Here is a 26,461-nt window from a genome sequence, read left to right as displayed (position 1 = left end):
TGTGGGATCCATCTTGGAGATGCTGACCATTGGGCATCACTGTCATTTGACTATCCCTCTGCAGTGAGTACAGATGTCAGAGGTTCCAGCCTCAGTACCATGTGAGAGAGTGAGCGAGCGGTGGTCTCCTGATGATGCAGCTTGGCAGCTGGATGTCTTGTCCTCACAAAGCTAAGTGTCCCACACCTCATGTGGTCTTTACAGCTCCTCCACTCCCCAATAAGTATAGATACTTTACTCTGTCCTGTACTCCCCACTTGACCACATCATGACTATGCCATAACAGGACTCAACAGCTATGTGTCTGCAACTTTCATTGTTATTATTTATCTGATTTTATCTTGTCTGTCTGTTCCTTGAGACAGTCTCACTGAGCCTGGAGCTAGTGTCAGGTCACCTGTCTTAGTTCTATTGTTGTAAGAGACACCATGACCATGACAACTCTTATAAAGGAAAACATTTAATGGGGTGGCTTACAACCATTATCATCATGGTTGGCCATGGTGGCATGCAGGCAGACATGGTGCTGGAGGAGCTGAGAGTTCCACATCTTGATCTGCAAGTAGCAGAAGGAGACAGTACTGGGTGTAGCTTGAGCATATATGAGATCTCAGAGCTCACCCTCAAAGTGACACACTTCCTCCAACAAAGCCACACCCACTCCAACAAGGTCTCACTTCCTAATAGTGCCACTTCTTATGGGCCAAGGATTCAAACACATGAGTCCATGGGCATTCCTATTCAAATCACTATCACCATCACCCCCCCAATCCTATCCCTGCCTTTGCACATCACTGGGCTAACAGGTGTACAGCCACATTCAGGTTTTGAGATGAAAGTTTGGCTATGTGGTCCTGAATGGTCTGGGATTCACTGTGTAGACCAGGTTGGCACAAACCCACAAATCTGCATGCTTCTGCTGGGATCAAAGGCATGCATCATCACAACAGTCCTTTTTACATAGGTGCTGAACTCAAGTTCCCATGCTTACCTGATGAGCCATCTACCCAGGCTCCTAGTTATCTGCTTTCCCCCAGTTATAAACAACACAGCAAGGACTGTGCCTACCTTTTACCGATAATGTCTTCTGGGAGGTTATTTTATTTAGTTAATTTCTTTTTAGATCAGGTCACACATATCACAAGCTGACCTTGAACTCTTTACATAGCTGAGGATGACCTTGAGCTCCAGCCCCTCCTATCTCCACCCTCAAAGTGCTGGGAGTACAAGTGTACACCACTGTACCTGCTTGTGTGGTACTGAGGCTGGAACCCACGGCTCTGTGCAAACTGAGTGAGATATCCCCATTCAGCCAATCCCCAGAGTCATGTTTCAGACTATGGGCCTCAGAATGAAAAGTTTGAGCTGATGGATATGAGCAGTTGATTTCTCCTCTGATAACCCAAGCAACAGCAGAGTCTATAGTTCATTAACATCCACACACTGCTCCCACTCACCTGCTGCAGCTCATACTGTAGAGCAGACCCTAGGGTAGCAGAGAGCAGACCCCCTGGCCCTGGAGAGCAAAACCCCAGGTGTACCTCCATCACTCTCCAGCTGCTTAGTTCTGAGCTCTTCCCTTCTGGTGTCTGTATTTTCTTTCTTGCCTCATCTTCTTTAGCATGGCAACACTCCACTGTGTAAGATGTTGGAGAAGGGCCTATTTTTAATATAATCTACATACAGTTGACAGAGTAGAATTTAGTATATGCCAAGCTTACACAGCCATCACCATATTTGGTTCCAGAATGTTTTTTTATTACAACAGGAACCTCTACCCCTCCCAGCATCTATTTTTTCTTGTCCCCTTCTCTGGCCAGTGGTGAGTGCTCCAAATGTTCATTCTGAAAATGTCACCAAATGGAATCACATGCCCTGGGTGAGTGGCTTCTTTCTTGCATGCACCTTTTTTTTAAAAATCAAGGTTCGTCTATATGGTAATACAAATTACTTCGCCTTATTCCTTTTTAAAAGCCACATAATCATCCACGGGGGACTGAGGCACACTGTTTGTCCATGTGCCACTGGATGGACGTTTGAATCAGTCAACCTTCAAGTATCACTTCTTAGTGTGGACACATTTTTTTAATTTCCCATAGATTTTGCATAATTCTGGCTCCTAGAGGCCCTCTAAGTTTATTTTCTTAAGGAAATGACACATGAGTCTTAAAATTACTGAAAGTATAGATTTCTGGGGCTGGAGAGATGGCTTAGTGATTGAGAGCTCTTTTAGAGGACCTGGTTTCAGTTCCCATTACCCACGTGGATGGAGGTCACAACCATCTGTAATTACAGTCCCAGAGGATCTGATGCCCCCTCTGTGGCTACTGCATGCACATGAACAGACATACAGGCAAAACATCTATATACATAAAAACACTAGGAATAGATTTCTAATCTCTGCTAAGATTCTGGCTCCAAGGGGCTGGAGACATTATAGCCTAGCTTAATCTCCAATTTGCTAGATAGTCTAGGATGGTTATAAACTCTCTACCTTCCTGTTCCTGCCTCCTCATATTATAGGCATGGGATCATTGTGTACATGAACATGCCTATTGGGAAACTGCATTGTGTGAGTTCCTGTGGGTTGTCTGCATTATGCTCATGTGGAGGCTGAGGTGGGGTGTCTTCCTCAGTCATTGTACCTCTTCTCTTAAGGCAGCTTCTCTCATGGAACCTGAAATCCCTCTCTCTGTTCATCTAAGTTAGCTGGCCAAGGCCCATCTGACCACCCACCTTGGCCTTATGGGCAAGCCACCACACCTGGTTGCTGGAGATCTGAACTCGGGTCCTCACACTTGCATAGCAAGCATTTTACTCACTGACCCATCTCTGTAGCCCTGGAAACTGTATACAGCACCAGGAAACAGTGAGCAAGATTATGAGCAGGGTTGGGACACAGAAGTGGGAATCAGGGTCTATGCTTTCATTTCCACATTCCCAAATTCTGACAATACACATCTGTGCCAGCTCTGGCATCACCAGCCATGGAAACATGGTCAGGCCTGGAGCTTGGGAGCTCACACTCCAGTGAGCTTCTGTGAGCTGAGGGGATTGGATTGTTAAGAGGCTGTGACTGTGGCCAGGGGGCCATCCCAAGAGGAAGCAGTGACATTCTGTTTGTCTGAATGTTTGTCCTTTTTTCGTAAATGCTGAGCCAACATGTACAAATAGGGAGATTCTGTGTGGTAATTTGGTTTTTGGAATCCTTGAAAGGGCAGCAGATCTGATGGCCCTGGGCATATGTCACAACATACCCAAGACAGGCTGGCATTGAGCGGGGACCAAACTTGCTCTGCCCCAGTTCGTTCCATTCCTTAGATTCTTCTGCTGTGTGGAACCATGACAGTGAGGTCCTCCACACTCCTGGGTCTGGGGCCCTATGCTGGCTGTGAGACGATGCCTGCCACGCCCCCCAAGTCCTGTCATCCATATACTCTCTTTGTCCCTTTCCCTTGGGTGGGTGATTCTTGCTGAGGGTAACTGTGGGGATGGGAAGCCAGTTTCTGGAGAAGGGCAGCCCTGGACTCCAGTGCCAATGCCTGGCACTTTATGGTTACGGACTTAGAGGAATCAGGTCATCCTTGTGAAATACAGGCTGAAATGGGAAAAAATAATAAAAGTCTAAAAACTTAGACTACAAAGCACATATAGGAAAAAGAAAAATTTCAAGCTCCTCTGAGCTCCCAAAGGCAGCTCAACAGATAAGGCTAAACAAAGGTCTATGTGACTAGAGGCCTAAGACCAGATAACACACCCTCAGGTGTGTCAACATTCCTTTGTCCTAAAGAAAACCATATAGCCATCAACTTGTGGTTGTAAAGATCCCTGGCCCTGGAGATAATTAACGGACCTATATTCCCTGCCATATTCCTCTCAATTGTACCTTACTTAAATATATGGTTATTGCTTTACTTTATGTAACCACATAGATTTATAATCTTGAGGCCTTTGGCCTTATGATCTTTCCCTTTAACCACCCTGAACCCCCACCCCTCCATTACCCCTTAGCTGTAAGCTGTATCCTGCTTGCTCCTGAGCGAGCGAGCTGGTAGAATCCTTGCTAATAAAGGAAACCTTTGTTTTTGCATTTGGTGAGTTGCCTCCTTGGTAGTGGTCTTTTTGGAGTTCCTTGAACTGGACATAACAAGGCCACATATCACCCATCCCTGGGATGCCCTTCCACCTAGGGGAAACATATATTACAGGCACACTTTTTTTTTTTTTTTTCCGAGACAGAGTTTCTCTGTGTAGCCCTGTTTGTACTGGAATTTACTCTGTAAACCAGGCTGACCTCGAACTCAGAGAGCCTGCCTCTGCCTCCTGAGGGCTGGTATTAAAGGTATGCAGCACCACTGCCCAGCCAACAGACATTCTCTTGGCCTGCCATTGCCCAGGGTCCGGGGTGGCATGCAACTGGCAAGCCTGGGGCTGTTACTCCTCCATGTGTACCATACCTGGAGACATAGCCCAAGGCCAGAAACCCATGACCTTGTGAGCAGATGGTGAGAACTCTCTGAGCCGCATTCACACCCACCCCTCCTGTATCTCTGAGCCCGATGTTAGCAGCTGAGGCCTCACCTCTACTAGGTGAGGCTGGATTGGGACAGGATATCCAGCAGCTTAGAAATGATGGGTTTCTAAGGTTCAGGATCAGGAACTACAGACTCCAAGAATCTCATCAGTGACATATTTAAAGTGGGAAATTCATCCCCATGAACCCCATTCAATCTCTCCCCTGGGCTAGAAAGAAAGGTACCTTGACCTAGTTCCTTTCAAACAGTCACCCCTTTGGTAGTTACTGTTCAGGGCCTGGCACACAGTAGGTATTCATGAAATAGCATTGATTCATTTTTAAAGTCTTTCTCTTCCCTGCAATGAGCCCACAAGGCCAGGGCCAGGAGGCTTCAAAGGCACACAAAGGACCAAGAGATAAGCAGCCTTGGCTAGGGCCTTAACTTAAAATTGCCTCACAGGTCTTTAGGCATGTATGCAAATTACATGCAAATCACAGCGTTATTAGCAGTCCTCCTCAGGAAGTCTGAATAGATGCAGCCCTGGGGGAAGATCTGGGTAGAGGTCATTGTCAGCCAAGGAAGATGAGGAGTGGGAAGAGAGGACTGGGTAGGGTAAGAGAGTGGGTGCAGGCAAGGGGCCTTCCAGGAGCCTGTAGGAGCAGCCTGCCACCAGGTTGTAGAGCTGGTCACTCCTTAGTTATTAGTTTGGACAGCATGGGGCCAGCTTGGCTCCGCCCTTTGTTTCTGTCCTGTGCTAACTAACTCCTGAGCCTCAGCTCCCCCGCTGTAAAATGGAAGGACTGTGTTTGATGAGGCATATCAAGGGCCTGGACTGAAGTTCAGTCCATCTGGTGGCTCCACACCTTCCCTGCCCAGGCTTACAGCCTGGAGAACCCCGTAGCCTGGAGAACCCCATTCTTTCTGCTTCCCTGTGTAGTGGTAGCCACCTCCCTGTGCCACCTGCTATTGAGACCCTAGGAGCCAGTGCTTCTGGGATCTGGCTGCTTCCCAGGAGGCTCTTCTTTGTCCTCCCCAGTGGCTGGAGATGGTGGTGGTGGTGGTGTTTGTTCTTCATTTAGTCAAGGAAATGGAGGTCAGGGAGGTTAGGAGATTTGCCTAAGGCCACACAACCAACTAGAGGCCAAACTGAAGGCAATGACCCAGGTGTCTGGACTGAGGGTCCCACTACCTTTCTTGCAGATCATACACCTTGCACCCCCAATTTGATCACTGTGGGGGAGTCTCTGGGCTCCCTTCTCTGGGCATGTGTGGGAATGGTGTATCTATGGCACTGACTGGTGTCCTTGGGGGTCTTACGGGAAGCACCCTCTGCTCTGGCTGTGCCTCCCTTCTCTTTTCCTTCCCTCCTCAGGCCTCAGTGTCCCTGCTTTTCCGTCCCTTCCCCTTTCCCAGTTTTAGGGCTGCAGTGTTTGGGGGAGATTATGCAGTGTTGACATTGGAATATGAATTAGGCAAGAGAAGCAGCCAAATATTGGAATTAGGGAAAGCGGGAGGCAGGCAGGGATCCAAGAGCGGGTGGGACATCTGTGTGGCGGCTGCTCCAGATGCCTGACCCCACCGCCCACCTGGAAGCCGCTGGTCCCTGAGCCACAGCAGGCTCTGCCACAGCCAAGCTTTGGCTTGGCAACGAGGCTGCTGCTGAACTGAATCCTGCAAAAGCCTCACCAGCTAACCGTGTGCCAGGCCTGTGAGTAAGCAGTTGTTTCTGCCATGATCTGAGAGAGGGCCTATGTGCTCTTCACTGAACTGTCTGAGGGCCCACTTAAAGGGCTGCCTCCATTTCTCTTCTTTTTATCCTTTCCTCTTCCTTTCACCCTGTCCCTTCCCCTTCCCTCTCCTTCCATTCCCCTCTGCCATGCTAGAGATGAACCCAGGGTTTTGTGCGTGCCAGGTAAACATTTCACCACCCAGCTAAATCCCTAGCCTTAGTTCTCTATTCCTATGAGTCAGGTCAATTCCTGCCAAGGTACTTTCCTTGGGACCCGCTTTCTGCGGGTCATTAACAAGCTTTCTGGGAAGGGGAAGGTGCTGTGTGTGCATGTTTAGGGAGTGCAGCAAGCAGTGACACTGCAGGGCTTCTTGGAGACTTCGACGAGTAAATAGACAAGGTAGTTCATCCAAGGGGAGGATCCTTCAGCGGTCCTCAGAGCTGGTTTAGCAGATAACCTTTTCCCACTAGGTGTCTCTTTTAGATCAGTGTTTACACAGCTATGTGTTCATCCTTGAACTTACCAGACAGGTGCAGACAGCAGACAGGATGGCCCGACCCTCATGCCCCATCCCCAGGTTCTTTCTTTTGTAGGAAGATGCACTGTGCCAAGCAGCATGTCTCCCCCTGTGTCCCAGGCCTCTTGAACCCATAGCACTCCGATGGCTACACGACAACTTCAAGGTCAACATGTGGAGTTGCAGGACAGGAAGACACCAGGGCTCCAGGTCCTGTTCCCAGGAACTCTGACTGTCTTAGTACTGCCTCGGTAGCTGAGGTGGTGTAAGACACCAGAAAGGCAGGTGCCAGAGATATCTTGGAGCAGCTCTTGAGGGCACCAAGCCATCTCTCTCAGTGTTCCGTTCTGTCCCCAGGCAGGAGTGCTTGCTTTAAGTAGGCTGTGAGTTCTGAGCGTGGTTCTGTCTTTCCAGCCATCAAAGGCACCTTCTTCCTCTCCCCTCTCTTCTTCCCCTTGGGGCTCCAGAAAGCAGCCTCAGCTTTGCCTCCAGCTTAGTTGAGATTGTTGCAATCAGGAAGCAAATAGGTTCAGATCCTGGAAGAACTGAGCCAAGCTCCACAAGGTTCAGAGAAAACTTAAAAGCCCGAGGGACACCCCCAGCCCCGTCCTGTGGGTCTGGACATACTAAAGGCCAAGATTAAGGGAATCTTTCCAGTTCTGACAGAACGTAAGTTTATGAATTCATCAATGGTACCTCTGCCCATTCCTCTCCTCACACCCACTTTATGCTGGAGTCTCTATCTTGTCTCCTCTATATGATTCCAGCTGCATACTAAGGTGTATCCCTACCCGTGGTGCTTTCCCACTCAGACAGATCTCTTAGGTCTTCACTTCCTCATGTCTTTCTCCACATCCAGCCTGGGGCCATCTCTGCCACACAGGCCCTCCAGACTCCCCAGCCTCTGTTCTTGCTGCCTCCGGTCTTTCTGCCTTCTCCTTGGGATAACTGCTCCCCTCCCCAGCTCCAGCCTTCTTAGAGCTCCTGGCCCATGCATGCTGCTCAATTCTTCTGCATCATATCACCCCCACATCTATATCCATTAGCCTGCTTCTCTCCCAATTTTAAATCCTAAACGTAAAAGCACTCTGTGGTCTGTCCAAACAGTTCAGAAGTAACCATCCTTGACTCCATTGGCCAGTGCCATGGTTCCTGAAGTCTGCCACCACCTGGCCTTTCTCTACCCATATGTGTTTGTTTGATTAATGTACTCAGTTATGCTGAGTTTGTTTAACTGGCGTGTGTAGGCCCAAGCTCTGGAGTTCATTCATATGGAGACTGGAGGTAGAGACTGGGTGTCCTGCTCAACGTTCTGTGTTGTGTCTTTGAGTGTCTCACAGAATCTAGAGCCAGACTGGCAGCCAGCAAGCTCCTGTTACTCCTCCCCCAACCACACGAAACCTTTTCACTTGGGTTTTGAGGATTTGATTCAGGCCCTCATGCTTGCGCAGCAATCACCCTCATCCACAGAGCTGTATTAGCAGGTCTGACATGAAAAGTTCTATCACATCCATTACTGCTGTAAATAGTACAGTAAGAGCACCCAGCTCTGGGAACACCTCTGCAGGCAGGGTCTGAGGACTGGGTTGCCGGGTCATTGCAATGCTCATGGCCACATGGTCTTTGGGAAACACTGGACTTCCCACCTCTCAGCAGTCCTGTCCAATGTGAGAACAGGACAGAAGTCTTATCACTGTGCTCTGGACACGGAGCAGGCTCAGTAAAATGATTGCTTAGTATGTCTATGGCCTGCAAAACTATTTTCCCAGCAAAGCAGAATATCCCTTGCTTCTGAAAAGTTTGAAGTCAGTTTTCAGACTGGACACCTTGACATGTGATGCTGTTGCTGTCTGGGCCATGAAGAACCCTGAAAGCCTGGACATTTTCTTTGTTAAGTTGGTGTGTGTGCGTGTGTGCATGCCCGAGTGTGGTTTTTGTCTTCGAAGCTGGCCTTGAGGATCCAGGTTGCTATGGAAACCCTTGAGCAAGGCTTCCCTTCCTTCCATCTTGGGAACCCTTGTTGCCATAACAACCAATGAGTCCACTCTTCTTTTCTCAACTGTGTGGAGAGGAGGAGGCCCAGTAAGGAGGCCAGGCCATGCTTCTCTTAAACCCCAGAGAGTCACTGCTACTTGGTAACCAGCAGGTGAAGAAAATTCTCAGGGTTCTGGGAGAGTTGGGGTATGTCCATGATGTAGAGCAGTGATGTAGCTAACATTCTTCCTCAGCACACTCACTTTAGGTGGTAGAGTAGGTTCTGAGCTGGCCCACAGGGATGAACAGCTAGGAGCAAGCAGATACCTGTGTCAAGAGCACCGCGGCTCTGTGATAAATGTCTCCCATAATCTCAGGCAGTCAACTACTTGGTGGCACTGTTGGGGGGGGGTTTAGGAGGTATGGCTTTGCTGCAGTAAGTGTGCCACTGGGGGTGGGCTTTCAGAGTTTAAAGACTTGAAACATTTTTTTTAGCTTTTTCTCTCTTCTGTTTGTGGTTCAAGATGTGAGCCCTAGGCTTCCTGCTTCTGTGGCCATTGCTGCCACTTGCTGCCATGCTTCCCTGCGATGAGGGACTTCTAATGCCTCTGGGACTCTAAGCCCAAACAAATTTCTTCTGCTATAAGTGTCTTGGTCATAGTGTTTTATCACAGCAATAGGAAGGTAATTGATACACTACATAAATGCAAACATGGTTTCCCCCACCTTGGTGAACCCCCTCAACTCTGCACCAGGGACTTGAGGTTCAGACTAGGCTCCTTCTTCTACCCTCAGGCTCTGTAGGCCTGCTAGTCATAAGTCCTGTTGATCCCACCTGTGACCTTTCACCTGGGTGTCCCTTTGCATCCCAGTCATCTGTTGACGTGGAGACCACTGCCATTTCCCTCTGGGGTGGGTGCTCGCTGTCCCCAGCACACCTGCTAAGGCTGTAAACAGGTGTAAACTGACTGCCCCCTCAAGTTACCCACTGGCTTCAGGAGCTAAGCTTCCAGCCATGAAAAACAATAAGCATTTTGTTCATTTCTGCTTTGCCTATATTCACCCTGCTTCTTCTGCCAAGGGATGATTTCCCCAGCCTCATCAACTAGGTCTACTTCTGTCCTTTGAGCTTTCAGTCTTGACCTTCTCTGGGTTTTTATTATTCATGCTACAGGTGGTGGTCAGGGTAGTTGTGGGTGTGGTCAGGATGTGTGGGGGGGTGGTCAGGGCAAGAGGAGAAATGAGACAAAAGCATGCAAAATCAAGGTGTCCATCCAAGAAGTCCAACTTCATCTAATGGAAGTTCCAGAAACAGAGAGAGGAAAACACGAAGTTGTCAAAGAAACAATGCAAGAAAATGTTCCAGAATTAAAAGACAAGGGTTCTTGATGGTAGTTTCAAGAAAAAGAACAGCCATACTCAAGGTCATCACCATGACACTCCAGTAGTGGGTCAAGAGTGGTTCTGTAGTATTTAGGATGAATGGAATGGAACATGGATGAGGTAAAAAAGTCATTTACCTATGTGCAATTTTTAATGGAGCATGAAAATCTCTAAAATAATAATAAAAGATCTAGAAATAGTAAAACAAAATTACCAACAAACAAAATAGAAAAAATTTACCTGAAGACAAGATTCACTGGGGCTGGGACTAGGCTGGTGAGCCCAAGCGGCACACTTGTGGGATAGGACTCTGCCTTTATTCAAAGAGAAGATTTGGGGCTGGGGATGTAGTTCAGAAAAGTGCATGCACAGCAAGTATGAAGGCCTGACTGGATCTGAGCCCCTGAAGAGCCAGGTATAGTGACTGAAGCTTACAATCCTAGTACCGGGGAAGATCTTAGAGGTTCACTGGCCAGTCCATTTAACCTAATCGATGTGCTCCAGGCCTCCAAGGAGATGGCTGGCATTCCTGAGAATGACATTTGAAGTTGTCCTCTGGCTTCTACCACCATGCACCGCCCACGCTAACACACACACACACACACACACACACACACACACACAGAAAGAGAGAGAGAGAGAGAGAGAGAGAGAATTAAAAAGAAGTTGGACCAGAAATAGGGGCTCCAACAGAGAAGAGGAGAAGGCAAAGAATTCCTTAAATAAGGGCTCGGGAGAGGAGGGAGACAAAAGGTCCCTTGCTCAGGGTAGCAAGAAGCCATAATCCCTAAGGGCCAGGGAATTTGTTCTCAGGAAAATAAATGGGCTTAGCAAATTACAGGACAGGTTTGGTCATGTGGAAAATTATACTGAGGGCTTGGAAGGATTTCATCAATTGTCTAAAAAAAAAAAAAAAAAAAAAAAAAAAATACCACATCACCAAATAAACAAACCCAAGCTGATGAAAAAATGACAATGATAATTCACAAGGTAAACAAAAAGAAACGGTGGTGATCTTCCACTGGGCCCAGGAATAAACTGCATTTAGGTGGTGATGAGAGTGAAAGATACAGTAAGGGTTTAGAAAATCAAGAAGCAGTTATTTGGGGAGTGTGTGTGGGAGGAGGAATGGATGGGAGAGGGAGATGAGGCCTGACTCAAGGTTAAGAGGAAGAGGTGGAAAGACCTCAGAGCACAGGTAACCCTCAGAGTCTGGGTCGGGCTAGCTGAAACCCAAGGTCAAGGAAACGGGCATGTGATGCCTGAGCCTGCTATTTCCAGTCACAAGCCCTCCTGCCTTCCTCTAGTCAATCAACTGCAGGTAGGAAATGTTTGAGAGAGAAAAAAAGTAAGCACTGAACATGGGCAGGCTTAAAAAAACTTATTATCCTTTAAAAAATACAATATAGGAATTATTTGCATAGCATTTACATTGTATTACATATAATAAGTAATTTTGAGATGATTTAAAGCATGAGAGGTTGAAGGCTATATGCAAATAAGATAATGTATTGTTGGAAGGATATGGGCTCCCAAGATTAGGAATTTGTAAGGACCTTGGAGCTCATGGGAGAGTACTGAGGGATGACTGTCACCGCTATTCAAATGGGTTTCAGGTAATACTTGGGTGAAAACAAAACTCATTTATGAAAAGTAGATTGGGGAACCAGTGAGATGGCTTAGTGGGTAAAGGCACTTTACCTGACTTTATGACCCACACGGTGAGAGGAGAGAACCGATTCCCACGAGGTGTCTACTGACTTCCACGTGTGAACTATGGTGGGCATGCCCATACAAACAAATAGATAAATGCGAGGAGGGGGAGGGAGAATTAGAGATCATGTTTTGTCCTCTGTGAATGCAAGGCTTCCCAATGACCCCTAGGAAAAGAACCTTTGTGAGCTACTGAAGCCATGTCTCCACAAAGACACAGAGACATGCTTCTCATGTAACAGTGGAATTAGTGAATAGGGTTGGTTAAGTTTAAAAGTACTAAAAGAGCAAAACCTTAACCGGGTGTAGTGATGCATGTGTGTAATGCTAGCACAGGAGAAGTGGAGGCAGAAGGAGTTAAGAGTTTATGGTGAGCCTGAGCTACACTGTGAGTTTGAGGCTAGCCTCTGCTACATGCGACCCCATCTCAAAAATCAAGACAGAACACTCTTAAATTGGCCAAACTGGTAAAGCCAGAATAACACAAAAGAATATTTGTCCTTCCTAGGCCATGACAGGCAGTAATGACACTTTTGAGCTGAAGGTTGGTGAGTGTGCTTAGGGTCATAGGCTGTAGGGACAGGGTGGGACTTAGAGACGGCTCACTCTCCTGCTCAGGTTGGTCTCAGGATTGTAAGTGTGTAGCTATGGGCTTGGTATGCAGTGGGTGCCTATAAAACAGAGCTTTTCATTAGCTGCAGGATATTCAAGAAGCAGTTACTCTTTCCTCCATCCCACTTTCTGACTTCTTGACCTTTTACTTCCTTTCTGGAGACCTTCCAGGAAGCCAAGGGTACTTGGTGTGTATGGGCATGAGTCCTGTTTCGTCTGTTAGCTTTTCTGTCTTTTCCTTGAAAATACCCCTTCCCCTCACAGAGTATATCCTGACTATGGGTTCCCCTCCCTCTACTCTTCCCGATTCCTCCCCACTTCCTCTCCAGAGCTACTCCCTTCCTGCTTCTCTCTAGAAAACAAACAGGCTTCTATGGGATAATAATAAAACAAAATAAAATAAAACAAAAACTAATACATCAGAATAGGACAAAACAAATAGAAAGAAACAAGCCCAAGAAAAGGCACAAGAAACATAAAGATGCAGGGACTCACTTGTTCTCACTCAGGAATCCATAAACCAGAAGCCATACTACTTATGCAAAAGGACACTTTCCACCTCTTCTTCCACAGGGTTCCCTGAGCTCCGTGGGGGGTGGGGGGAATTTGATGGAGACATCCCATTTAGGGCTATTTCAAGGCCTCTCATTCATTGCATAATGCTGGCTGTGGGTTCTCTATTTGTTCCCATCTGTTTCAAGAGGAAGATTCTCTGATGATGACTAAGCAAGACACCGTTCTGTGAGTATAGCAGAGTGTCATTAGGAATCATTTTATTGAATATATTTGTTTTCTTTTGAGACAGGGTTTCTCAATGTAGCTGTAACTGTCCTGGAACTTGCTCTGTAGACCAGACTGGCTTCAAACTCACAGAGCTCTGCCTGCCTAGGTCTCTGTATTATCTAGTCTCAAGTATGGGTTTCAGCTTGTGAAGTGGGCCTTAAGATATTGCCTGGTGACTTCCACAGGCGTTGTGGCAACATTGTGCTAGCATATCTTGAAGGCACTATCAAAGTGCCTATCAAATGATCAAAGTTTTTGTGGCTGGGTTAGTATTTACATTTCTCCTTTGGTAGCATGCAGAGCGCCTTCCTGTGTCAAGGGTGATAGCATATAGGGGTGAAAGCTCTATGCAGACACCAGCCTGACCTCTCCATGTTCAGTGAGCTGTGAAGGTATTGTCTTTAATAGTGGGTCTTGCTGTCAGTTTGTAGAGAACAAGTTATAGTCTTGGCAACAGCCTGAGTTGTTTGGAGGTTCCCATGGGACCTCTTTGGCCAAAAACTCCCTTAGATGTAATCCAGTACCAGTACTGAAAGTTTCATTTGCTGACAAGAGATAGCCAGTTGGGAATGTCTTCCCTGTTTTTTGTCGATTTCATTTAGATAACCTTCAGATATGTAAATATTTTACAAAGCTTTTACTGTATTAGGTTTCAGACTACCCCTCAAATGGCTCTAATTTAAGCTGTCTTTCCTTATATCCCCTCTCTTGTCTCCCTCTTCCCTCCTCCTCTTCACTTGATCTTCCCATTCCAGCCCCCCTACCATCCATCTATAACTATCTAGTCAATTTTCCCTCCCTAGAGAGGGTGCCCCCATCCCATACTTTATAACCAACCTCTGTGGTTTTCTGTTTATATCTATACATCATTTTTAATTGGGTTATTTGTTTTCTTGTTATTGAGTTTTTTGAGTTCTTTATGTATTTTGGATATTAGCCTTCTATTGGCTGTGTAGTTGGTAAAAATCTTTTCCTCTTCTTCTGGTTGCTGCTTTGTCCTAACGATGGTGCTCTTTAGGTATGAAGCTTTTCAATTTCATGAGGTCCCATTTATCACTTCTTAATCTTAGTGCCTGTGCTAACAGTGTTCTGTGCAGAAAGTATTTTCCTGTGGTAATGATCTCAGGTCTATTGCCCACTTTCTCTTCTACCAGGTTCAGTGTATCTGGTTTTATGTTGAGGTCTTCGATCTATTTGTAGTTGAGTTTTGTGCATGGTGATAAGTACAGATCTATCTGGATTCTTCTACATGCAGTCATCCAGTTTGACCAGCACCATTTGTGGAAGATTCTGTCTCTCTTTTCCCAGTGTGTATTTCTGGCTCCTTTATAAAAATCAGTTATCCATAGGCATGTGAATTTATTCCTGGGTCTTCAGTGTGATTCCATTGATTGAAGTGTCTGATTTTTTTTGTGACAGTCCCATGCTGTTTTTATTACTACAACTCTGCAGGTTGGGGATAGTGATGCCTCCAGAAGTTCTGTTTTAGGTTTCCCTGGTTTCTTTCCTTCCTTCCTTCCTTCCTTCCTTCCTTCCTTCCTTCCTTCCTTCTTTCCTTCTTTCCTTTCTTCCTTCCTTTGTGTTGTTTGTTTCCATATGAAGCTGAATATTGTCCTTTTAAAAATCTATGAGAAATTATGTAAGAATTTTGGTGGGATTGCTTTAAATCTGTAGATTGCTTGGGTAGAATGGTCATTGGTCATTTTTACTATATTAATCCTACCATTCCATGGGAGGCCTTTCCACTTTCTTTCATCAGTATTTTACTTTTTTTTTTTTTAAATCATAAAAGTCTTTTACTTGCTTGGTTAGAGTTACTCCAAGATATTTTATATTATTTGAGGCTATTGTGAAAGGTGTTATTTCCCTGATTTCTTTCTCAGTCTGTCATTTGTTTGTATATAGGAGGGCTACTGACTTTTGCAAGTTAACTGTGTATCCTGCTACTTTGCTGAAGGTGTTTGTCAGTTGTAGGGGTTCCCTGGTAGAATTTGGGGACACACACACACACACACACAGAGACACACACACACACACACAAATCTCTTTTCCTTTTTATCCCCTTGATATCTTTCAGCTGTCTTATAGCTGTAGCTAAGACTTCAAGTACTATTTTGAATAGATATGGAGAAAGTTGACAGCCTTGTCTTGTTCTTGTTTTTAGTGGAATTGCTTTGAGTTTTTTTCCACTTAAGTTGGTGTGGGCTATGGCCTTATTATAAATTGCCTTTATAATGTGGAGGTATATCCCTTGTATCCCTAGTCTGTTAAGAACTTTTTTCATGAAGGGTGTTGAATTTTGTCAAATGTCTTTTCTGCATCTAATGAGATAATCATGTGATTTTTTTCTTTCATTTTGTTTATATGGTGGATTACATTATTGACTTATTTATGTTGACCCATTCCTGAATCTTCATCTGGAATGAAGCCTAGTTGATCATGGTGGATATTCTTTTTGATGTGTAATTGAATTCAGTTTGCAAATATTTTATTGAGAATTTTTGTGTCTATGTTCATAAAGGAAATTGCCATATAATTTTCTTTGTTGGATCTTTATGTGGTTTGGGTATTAGGGTAACTGTGGTTTTAAGACAAATTAGGTAGTGTTCTTTTTGTTTTCATTCTATGGAATAATTTGTGGAGTATTGTATTGTCATTAATTCCTTGAAATTCTGGTAGAATTTTGTACTAAAACCATATGACCTTGGGTGTTACTAGCAATTTTCCCTACAGCCTGGTTCCACAGGGGCACCAGCCCCAAAATAACACACAGAGACGCTGTATTAGATATAAAGCTGTTGGCCTATTACTAGCATTTCTTATTGGCTAGCTCTGTCTTAAATATTTACCCATTTTGATTAATCTAAGTGTTTCCATGTGGTTTTATCTTATTGGAGAGCAGGTCCAGATCTTCTTCTCAAGTCCCTACATCTTGAATCTCCTACTATATCTCCCAGAATCCTCCTTGTCTCCTAGTCCTGTCTATCTTGTTTTCCTATTTGCCAACAGTGCTTTATTCATTAACTAATAAGAGAAACATATTTACAGAATGACATCTCCCATCACTTGGGCTTGTTTTGGTTGGTAGACTTTTAAAAACTGCTTCTATTTCACTAGGGGTAGTAGGTCTGTTTAAATTGATTATCTGATCTTGATATAACTTTAGTAAGTGGTATGTATCAAGAAAATTATCCATTTCTTTTAGAGTATTCAATTTAGTGGAGTACAGCTTTTTAAAGTATGGCCTTATAATTCTCTGGATTCCTAACTTTGTTAATTTGAATATTCCTTTTTTGCCTTTTAATTAATTTGGACAAGGATTTGTCAATCTTATAGATTTTCTCGAAGAATCAATTCTTTGTTTTATTGATTTTTTTTGTATAATTCCTGTTTCTATTTTATTGATTTCAGCCCTGAGTTTGATTCTTTCTTGTCATCCCATTCATTTTGAGTATGATTTCTTCTTTTTGTTTCAGGTGTGCTGAAAGTTACTAATATGAAACATCCCCAGTATTTTATGTAGGCACTTAGTGCTAAGAATTTGTCTTTTAAACAGTCTTCATTGTGTCAGCTAAGTTTGGGTATGTTGTGTACTCATTTTCATTTAATTCTAAAAGTCTTAATTTCTTTCTTGACCCATTTTTTTATTCAGTGTGATTTGTTCAGTTTCCATGAGATTTTAAGCCTTCTGTTGTTTTGTTGCTATCCAGCTTTAATCCATGGTGGATCAGTTAGGATGCAAGGTGTTATTTCAGTTTTCTTGTATCTAGACTTGATTTGTGTCCAAGCATGTGGCCAATTTTGGAGAAAATTCCATGAAGGGCTGAGAAGAGTGTATATTCTTTTTAGTTTGGATGAAATGTTCTGTAAATGTCTGTTAAGTCCATTTAGTTTATAATGTCAGTTAGCTCTAGCATTTCTCTGTTTACTTTTTGTCTGGATGACCTGACTGTGGGTAAGAGTGTGATGATTAGGTCACCCACTCTCAGTATGTAAGGGTCAATGTGATTTAAGCTGTAGTAGTGTTTCTTTTATGAACTCAGATGCCCTTGTGATTGGTGCATAGATATTAAGAATTGCAATGTCTTCTTGGTGGATTTTTCCTTTGGTGAATATGTAGTATCCTCTTTTATCTTTTCTGATTAGTTTTGGTTTGAGGTCTATTAAAATGGCTCCACAGTTTGCTTTTTAGGTCCATTTGCTTGGAATCTTTCCACTGTTTTACTCTGGGGTGATGTTTACCTTGATGTTAAGGTGTATGTCTTGGACGCAGCAGAAAGATAGATCCTGTTTTCACATTCATTCTGTTAGTGTCTGTCTTTTTATTGGGGAAATTCAGACCCTTGGTATTGAATGATATCAATGACTAATATTTGATTTTTGTTGTTTTGCTGTTGTGCCGTGTGTGCTTCTTGACTTACTGCTATGGGATTATTTATTCCTTGTGGTTTTTGTGTGGGGTTAACCTCTTTGGGTTGGCTTTTCCCTCTAATGCTTCCTTCAGGGTTGGATTTGTAGAGAGATACTGCTAAAATTTGGTTTTATCATGGAATGTCTTATTTTTTCCCACCTGTTATGATTAAAGTTTTGCTGTGTATAGAGGTCTGGGCTGGCATCTGTGGTCTCTCAGAGTCTGTAGGCCCTCTTGGCTCTTAGAGTTTCCACTGAGAAGTTGGGTCTTTTATATATAGGTCTGCTTTTATATGTTGCTTGGTTTTCTTTTCTCTTGAAGCTTTTCATATTCTTTTTTTTTTTATTCTACACCTTTAGTGTTTTGATTATTATGTGCCAAAGGGAATTTATTTTCTTCTCCAGTCTATTTGGTGCTCTGTATGCTTCTTGTGCCTTGATAGGCATCTCCTTCTTTAGGAAAATTTTCTTCTACACTTTTGTTGAAAGTATTCTGTGCCTTTGACCTGGGTTTCTTCTCCCTCCCTCTTCCTTTTATTTTTAGATGTGGTCTTTCCATAGTACCCCATATTTCCTGGATGTTTTGTGCTAGGATTATTTTAGATTTAAATTTTCTTTGACCATTTCTTCTATCTTGTCTTCAATGCCTGAGATTCTCCCTTCGATCTTTTATATTCTGTTGGTGAGTCTTGCCTTTAAGGTTCCTGTTAGAGTTTCTAAATTTTTCTTTTTCCAGATCCCCTCCCCCCACCCCAGTTTGGGTTTTCTTTATTGATCCTGTTTCTACTTTTAGTTCTTGGACTGTTTTATCCATTTTTGTTTTCAGTGTTTGCTTGTGTGTCCATAGATTTCTTTAAGGGATTCATTAATTTCCTCTTTAAGGACCTCTATCATATCCATAAAGGTTATTTTAAGGTCTTTGTCTTGTGCTTCAGCTATGTTGCAATATTCATGGCCTACCGTGGTAGGGTTGTTGGGCTCTAGTGGACACATGTTATCCTGGCTGTTTTGCATTGTGTTTTTAGGCTGGGGTTTGGAAGAGTGTAATTCTAAGTTCTGATATCTGGTCTTATCTTTGTTAGGGGTGTTTTGTTTCTTGGTTTCTGTTGCCCTCTGTGGTCCTTAGGAGGGTGTGGTGGCTGTGTGTTTCCAGGTAGGGAATTCTTGTGGGATCCTGCTAGGTGTGGCCACTGGGGGCCACTGGGGGTGTTTCTATGTATTGGGAAATGACACTTAAGAAGGGGGTAATGCTGAGGGGGCATCCACAGGAGGGAGGAAAGCAGAGTGTTCCACTAGGATCTGCTTAGTCCCCTGGGAATTGGGGCAGAGAATGAGGAGAGCCATAACAGAGTCTGCTACGAGCTAGGGGTGAGGTTGGGGGATTAGATATGCAAGAGAGGAGGGAGGGTGAAGACCTCAAGCGCCCCTACCTTTGCCTACTTGGTTCTCTGGAAAGCTCAGTTGTTAGGTCCCCAGGGAATGTCCGCTGGAGTTGGGGATTGGTATTATAACAGGATGAGTGAGGAGGAAGCTTGTAGGGGAAGATCTGTGTGATCCACGGGGGAGAAGGGGGCAGAGAGGAAGGTGAGGCCATAGCAGATGGTTTGCTTCAGAGCTGGGGGTGAGACTGGGGGACTGGCTTTCCAGGAGAGGAGGGGGAGGGGGAGACCTGCAGTCTGGTGACCTGCTGCCCTGGCTGGAGTGGCCTGTGACTTCTCAGGGGATGCCTGCTGGAGTAGGGGGCTGCGATGAGATGAGTGATGAGTGGAAGGAAGTTGGAGTTGGCGGCCAGAGTGGTGGTGGAGCGGAAGCTGCAGCGCGTGGTGTGCTGTGTTGGTGGGATGAGACTGGGGTTGTAGATCTGGAGAGGAGGAAGGGGGTGCAGATCTGCAGTCAGCCTACCTGCTCCTCCCCTCCCCCCCGCCCCGCCCCGCTGGATTCTCAGCGAATGCCACATGTGCGCATCTGCTTCTGCACATTTTCAGGGGCCCTGCGAGCAGCTGCATTTCGGAATCTGTGCTGAGAGAGGCTTAGTGGCCTTGCCTGGTTTCCACACAAATGTTATTTAGGTGGGAACAGATTGAACTTGAGGGTTCCAGGATTTTCACACGACCTTTAAATACTCCAGATTTGCAGTTTCCTTCTTTCTTTAATTCAAAACTGGATGGTCTTGGAAAGAAAACATTGAATTGGATGCTGTTGCCCTGCAAATTTGCCTTTTCCCTCTCTCTGCCCCAGCCCCCCTACCTCCTGGATGCTTCACCCACTCCCTACCCAGTAGGCGTCATCTGGCCTCCATCCACACTCCTCTGTGGGAACTGCTTGCTTAGAATTCACCAGCCCCCCAGAGGCCTCAGCTAGGGGTCTGGTGGTATTTCCTTCTTTAAGCCAGATTTAAGCCTCCTTGCAATGTCTTCCTACCTTGGCTTTGGGTCATATAGGAGCCCCTACTTTATAGTTACTATAAAACAAAACAAAACTACTGGCTGGGGAGATGGCTGAGTGGGTGAAGTGCTTACCGAGCAGTCATGAGGACCTGAGTGTGGTTCCCCAGCTCACACAGAAAAAAAGAGTGGCCTGGGAGTGTGCACTTGTGACCTTGGTGCTGAGGAGGCAGAGATAGACGGGCCGTGGGACTCACTGGACAGTCAGCCTAGACTAATTGAGGAGGCCCAGGACTCAGTGAGAGATCCTGTCTCAAAGGCTAAGAGGCTCCTGAGGAACAAACATTTGAGGTTGACTTTTGGCCTCCACACACCTGCAAACACTTGTGTGTGTGTGTACTCACACATCTATGGACACACACACACACACACACACACATACACAAAACAACAAAATGAATTTCTTTCCTAACCTTTGTTTATTCTGATCTTTTCTTTTACTTCATTGCCTTTGTTTTGAAAAACATTTTCTACATTTATGTATTCATTTATTTATTGTGTATGTATGTATAAGTATGGGCACACAAATGATATGGAGTGCTTGAGGTCAGAGGGCGACTTATAAGAGGCAGCTCTCCTTTTCTACGATGAGTCCTGGGAATCAATTCAGGTCCTTGGGTTTGGCAGCTTATACCTTTCCCAGCTAAGCCAACTCCCCATCTGTCTTGCCCTTCTTTTGTGATCTAGTGATTTTCTGTGGCCCTGTGTTACCACCCGTGTGATTACTTCCTCTCCAAATTCCATCTCTGCACCCCGTCGGAGTTCTCTTGACTCCTCAGGGGACGAGGCAGGCTGTGTTCCCTGAGATGTCTTGACTTCACCTCATCTCTAAGACAGCCACACCATTTGTCCCCTGGGCTGTCTTCTACCTCTTCATCTTGTCAGTGGCAGCTGACACGTTCCCTGCTCCTCCCTCCTTCATCACTGTCTCCCCACCACACTTCAGCTATACGAGAACAACCCCACACCCTCTGATCTCATCGCGTTGGCCTCTGCTGTCCCTAGGCACGTGGTCATTCCCCTGTTCTTGGAATGTTTGGGAGGGTACACTGTCACCATCACATTTTTGTAAATGGGAGTCCTAGCATGCCTGTAACCCCAGCACTTGGGAGTGAAGCAGAATAAGGTAGGAAAGACCAGTTATTAGATACTGATCTAATGATTTACTTACAACACTGCTTATACCAGTCATTTCCAAGCATGATGTCGTTTGTTACCTGGAACAGAATGATCTGGAGAACAATGGGTTGTTGTCCTTAACAACCTGACCACAAAAGCTTATTTCGACAGGAGGTGGAGGCAGAAGTCCAACATTGGATTTAACTACATAGGAAGTTTGAAGTCAGCTTGGGCTACATCAGATCCTGCCTTACAAAAACAAGACAAAAACAAAAATAAAGCAAAAATAGTAACAACAAAGAGGTTTTGAGTTCCTGACAACTCAAAATGACACAGAACATTGTTTGATCTCCAAAGCACAGCCACAATAGCCTGGATGGGCTCATCACTGCATTCTTAGAGGACACATCCATCTGTCTCATAGACTTTCCGGGTTCAGCTCTCCACTCAGAATTCTAGATCCACCTGGACAACAGGAGTTTTTAGAGCAGGTCTAAGACACAGCTTGCTTCCCTGGTGGCTCGTGTACTAACTCAGTCACACTGCCTTGCTCAGTTCTACCATGAACACTCTGCTCAACAGCAGGTCTAGGTGAATACTGCATCCCTCTCCTCTCCCATCCGTCCCCTACTATGGCTACCTGTGTCCTCACAGTCTGACTGTTCTCCAAGGTAAGGAGGGTCTTAGCTATTTTGGAGCCATAAACAGTATTTATGGTCTGATGAAGCTGACAGACACTCTCCTTAAAACAACACACACACACACACACACACACACACACACACACACACACAGAGAAAAGATTTTAAAACAATAACACTAATCTAATTTAAATAAAAAATTAATAAAAAACAATAACACGGAATACTTAGGATTGTGAAGGAGGGCATTTGAAAGCACCTATTAAAACATTAGAAAACCACATTTGTGACATTGGAATACTATTAATCTTTCTCATCACAGTCAAAAACCACCTTAATTTCAAAGCTCTGATGAGCCAGATAGAGGTAGCTCAAGCCTTTAATCCCAGCACTCGGGAGGCAGAGGCAGGTGAAGCTCTATTAGTTCTAGGCCAGCCTGGTCTGCAGCAGGGCTACACAGAAAAAACCCTGTCTCGGGGGTGGGGGGGGAGTTTGTCAAAGTTCTGATGATGTTACATGGTATTTTGAGACATCTGCAGCGTTACCTGTGATGGAAGAATGCATGTTTTATTTTTATTCTGTGGTTTGAAGCCAGTATTTATCATGGACAGTGTTATGGTTTGAAACTGGGTTATGCCCCTAACATGCTCCTGGCCTCATTTGGTGGTGCTGTCTTTGGAGGTTCTGGAAACTTCAGCTGGAGGAGGTAAGTCACTGGGGGCATGTCCATAGTCTCAGGGAAATTGAGGTTCCCTTTTGAAATCCTAGTCTCATTAACAAATGAATTTAGACAGACTCACAAGGAGGCCCAAGGACAATTTTATTAGAGAAAAAAAGGATAATTTATTGAGAGAAAAACAGCAGGGCAGGAAATATTTTTGTACTTTGGGTCACTGCTAGGAGAAGGGAGGTGGGGGAAAGGAAGACAAACAGCCATAGTGTTCGGGTTAGGCCATGGGGTGTGGTGGTGGGGGGTCAGCATGCAGCCGCATGACAGAAATAGGGATGGGGAGAGCTTCGGAAAATGAGTGAGAAAGCCAGAGCCAGGAAAGCATACCCAGGCTTTGGTCAGCATTCAAAAGGAAAATGGAAAGCCATGCTCTTCTGGGTAACTCAGGAAAGTGGGCGGGCTCTGTAGTGCTTTGTCCCAGAAGCAGTGCCAGCTCCTGTACAGACCCAGGTGCAGTGGGGGTAGGGTGGGTGGGGTGGGGGGTTGGAGGGGCTGGAGGGTAGGTGTTAGTGAGGAGGTTGTCCCTCCCATCCTCTTAGAGTGGCTTCAGATGAACCAGCTTTCCCCAGATTGGGGTGGGGGGAGGATCCCTGATCATATGATTGATGGGCACAGCTGTATTAACTTCATTTTTTACACTAAAAATTAAAACCAATTTTTTTTTCAGAGACAGGGTTTTGATGTGTAGCCCTGGCTGTCCTGTAAATTGCTCTGTAAACCAGGCTGGCCTTGAGCTCAGAGATCTGCCTGCCTCTGCCTCCCTGAGTGTTGGGATTAAAGGTGTGCACCACCACTAGGAGATCATATTAGGCCTCTACCCAGGGATAGAGGTAGAATTTATAATCTCTCCTTTTGAGCAGGGGAAAGTAGCTTTACTCTAAAGGTACTCCCCAAAGCACAAACACATCCACTAAATTTTTTAAAACTGCAGTTATTTGTGTGTTTGGTGGACACATGTGCCATGGAACAAACTGAGTTAGATGTGTGTTTGTGTGTGGACACACATTCCACGGAGCAAACAGTGAGTTAGAGGACAACTTTAAGCAGTTGTTTCTCCCCTTCCATAATTCAGGATCCAGGAATTAAACTCAGATCCTCAGGTTTGGCAGCCGGTGCCTTTACTCACGGAGTCTTATCTAGGAAACAGGAGGTGGAGTCAGTTTTCCATGACCTCCAACACTGTTACTTCCTGTAACATACTTGGGGACTGAATCTGGTTCCTGGCTCTTCTCTGTCTCTCTTTGTCATGAGGTGAACAGCTTCTTCACAAGCTCCCACCATAGGCTTTGAATTAGTGGAGATAGGGACTGGACCCCAGAAACTCAAATTGGGATCTTAAAAAGCAGTCCTTCCTCCCCATAACAGTTTTTATTTGGGTGTGTATACACATGTGGTATTAAGTCCGAGAGTGTCTTTTAACAGTTCTCAAGTTTATATTTACTGGGGGAGGGAGGGCCTAGTGAATTTGGTCAGTTTCAGGGACTTCCTGAAGTCTTCGAATTGTTCCTATTTCCCTGCTTCATGGGCTTCCCTGCATGATGGAATGCTTCATCTCCTTGTTTCACCTCCCTGTAAACATCATACAATACTGAGCAAGAACATGAGTACCAAGGAGTTTTACAATCAATGGAGGAAACAGACATCCTTTTACCCAATCACAACCCCAAGCACAATACCAAAGGTGTTATGGGGTCTTTACATATAGGTCTCATGTCCTGAAGGGAAAGGGTGGGGGAGGAGAGCTTAACAGTCCACTTGCCTTCGAGATGAGGGAGGAAACTTTCTGGGAGGAAGAGGGCATTGAGAGCAACCTTGTAGAGGGAGGTTGTGAACAATTTCCGCATGGCTCAGGTCTTTGATAGAAGTTTTACTTCATCCTGGCACAGGTATGAAGCATCACTGATTTGCCTTAGTTTTTCAACTTTACATGGTGTGCAAATGCACCTACATAACAATTCTCTTCACTTTCCATATAATATTTGCTAAATCACATGTGATATGCAGCACCATTGTAAAACAGGCCTTCTATAAATGGTGTTCCCGACTGTCAGCTCATATAAATGTTGGGAGCATGTTGAGGGGAGCCTAGGCTAAGGTATGGTGTTTGTCAGTGGAGGCATATTGGGCTTAGGATATTTTGAACGCATATTGGGTGTATGTGGCTGTGCAAGCCCACTGTAAGTCAGGGAACATCTGTAAATATCTCTGAGTGGGTACGTGGGGAGCACATGTTAATATGTGTTTTTCTTCCCAGAACTCATGCTCTATAGACACCTAGACTGTATTTCTAGGATGTGAGTACCTTGGGGTTGGGGAGATGGCTCAGTGGGTATAGTACTCCCCATGTAAACAAAAGGATTCTAGTTTGGATCCCTAGTACTCGTGAAAAGTTGGTGTGGTAGCGTGTGCTGGGGAGGTGGAGACAGGAGAATCCTTGGGCTTTTTAGATTCGTGGTGAGCTCCAGTTTCAGTGAGAAACGCTGTCTCAAAAGTGAAAGTTGGAGACTGATAAAGACACCTGACAGCTGATGTCCGACACACACACACAATGCATCCCTACACACTTGTACTCTCACATACACTCCTCCAGGCATACACTCATGAACATGCATGCACATGAGCACACACACACACACACACACACAGAGTGAGCCCATATATTAGCTAAAATATAACAAACATCCCCCAAGCCAGTGATGTTGAAGAACAGTCTACCATTTCTCATGGGTCTATGAGTGGCCCTGCTGATCTTGACCAGATCCTATTGTTTCAGTGAGGTCTTGTCCCCAGCAGGGTGGTCAGAGACTGGCTGATCTAGGTCAGCCATGGCTAGGATAATGTGCCTCTCCACAGTGTGATGTCTCAAGCTGTGTTTGCCTCAAGTCAATTGCTGTACTATCAGCCAAAGGAAGCTATCACATTCAGCCCAGAGCCAGTGTTGGAGGACACTACCCAAGGGCAATGGCATAGGGAGGCATATAAAAGGTGACCACTAATGTAATCAATCTGTCATCATCTTCACAATTAAAGGATTGCTTTCAAGTCCTTGGTGAAGTAAGGCAGTTCTAAATCAATATTATAAGTGCATAAATAAAGTTGGAGTGTAAGGTGGCCATTTATAAATTCATCTAGTGGTGGGCCCTCTCATATGGCTACATCCAAAGCATTTGAAGAATGCTGTCTGTAGAAGCTGGCTGGTTACTCTTCCATTATCTATCTATCTATCTATCTATCTATCTATCTATCTATCTATCTATCTATCTATCTATCTGTCTGTCTGTCTATCTAGGAATGCAAACCCATTGGGTTGTCCATTTCTGTTTGATACACCACCAGTTCAGCATCCCACACAATTTTTCACAGAGATGTTTCCTCCTGAGGACGTTGGCAACAGCCTAAAACACACTTGCCCTGGTATTTGACTGTGAGTTGCTGTAAATAACAGACATTCTGTCAGCAGCTCAGGGTCATAGCTCAGCTTTCCTGAACTAACAAACACTCACCCCTCAGCCTTGCACATGTTAGTCAGAGGTGGCAGGGCAGCAAAGTGGAGTATGGAACACAGTCAGAGCACGAGCTGTGAATATGGCAGGTGGGGGCCACATGGGGCAAGCCAGTCCCCAATATTGATGGCATCTGGCACAGGATGTGGTGAGTGTGAATCCTGACTCACCATGAACAGGCCATGTGATTCTCAGCAGGTAGGCAGGTGTTTAGAGCCCTGGGCTCCATGGAATTTTCCCCTACCTGTAAAATGGTAGGAGCCGATCATCTCAGCTTGTGTGAGGACTAAACACACTATCATGCTTACAATTTTTTCTTCCCTCCCTCCAGAAAAAAAAATCATTTAAAAATTATGTATATACTTGTGTTTTTGTGCATGTGTGG

Source organism: Phodopus roborovskii, unplaced genomic scaffold (genome assembly GCF_943737965.1).
Source record: "Phodopus roborovskii unplaced genomic scaffold, PHOROB, whole genome shotgun sequence".
Classification (NCBI taxonomy): Eukaryota; Metazoa; Chordata; class Mammalia; order Rodentia; family Cricetidae; genus Phodopus; species Phodopus roborovskii.
Note: the sequence above shows the minus strand (reverse complement) of the source record.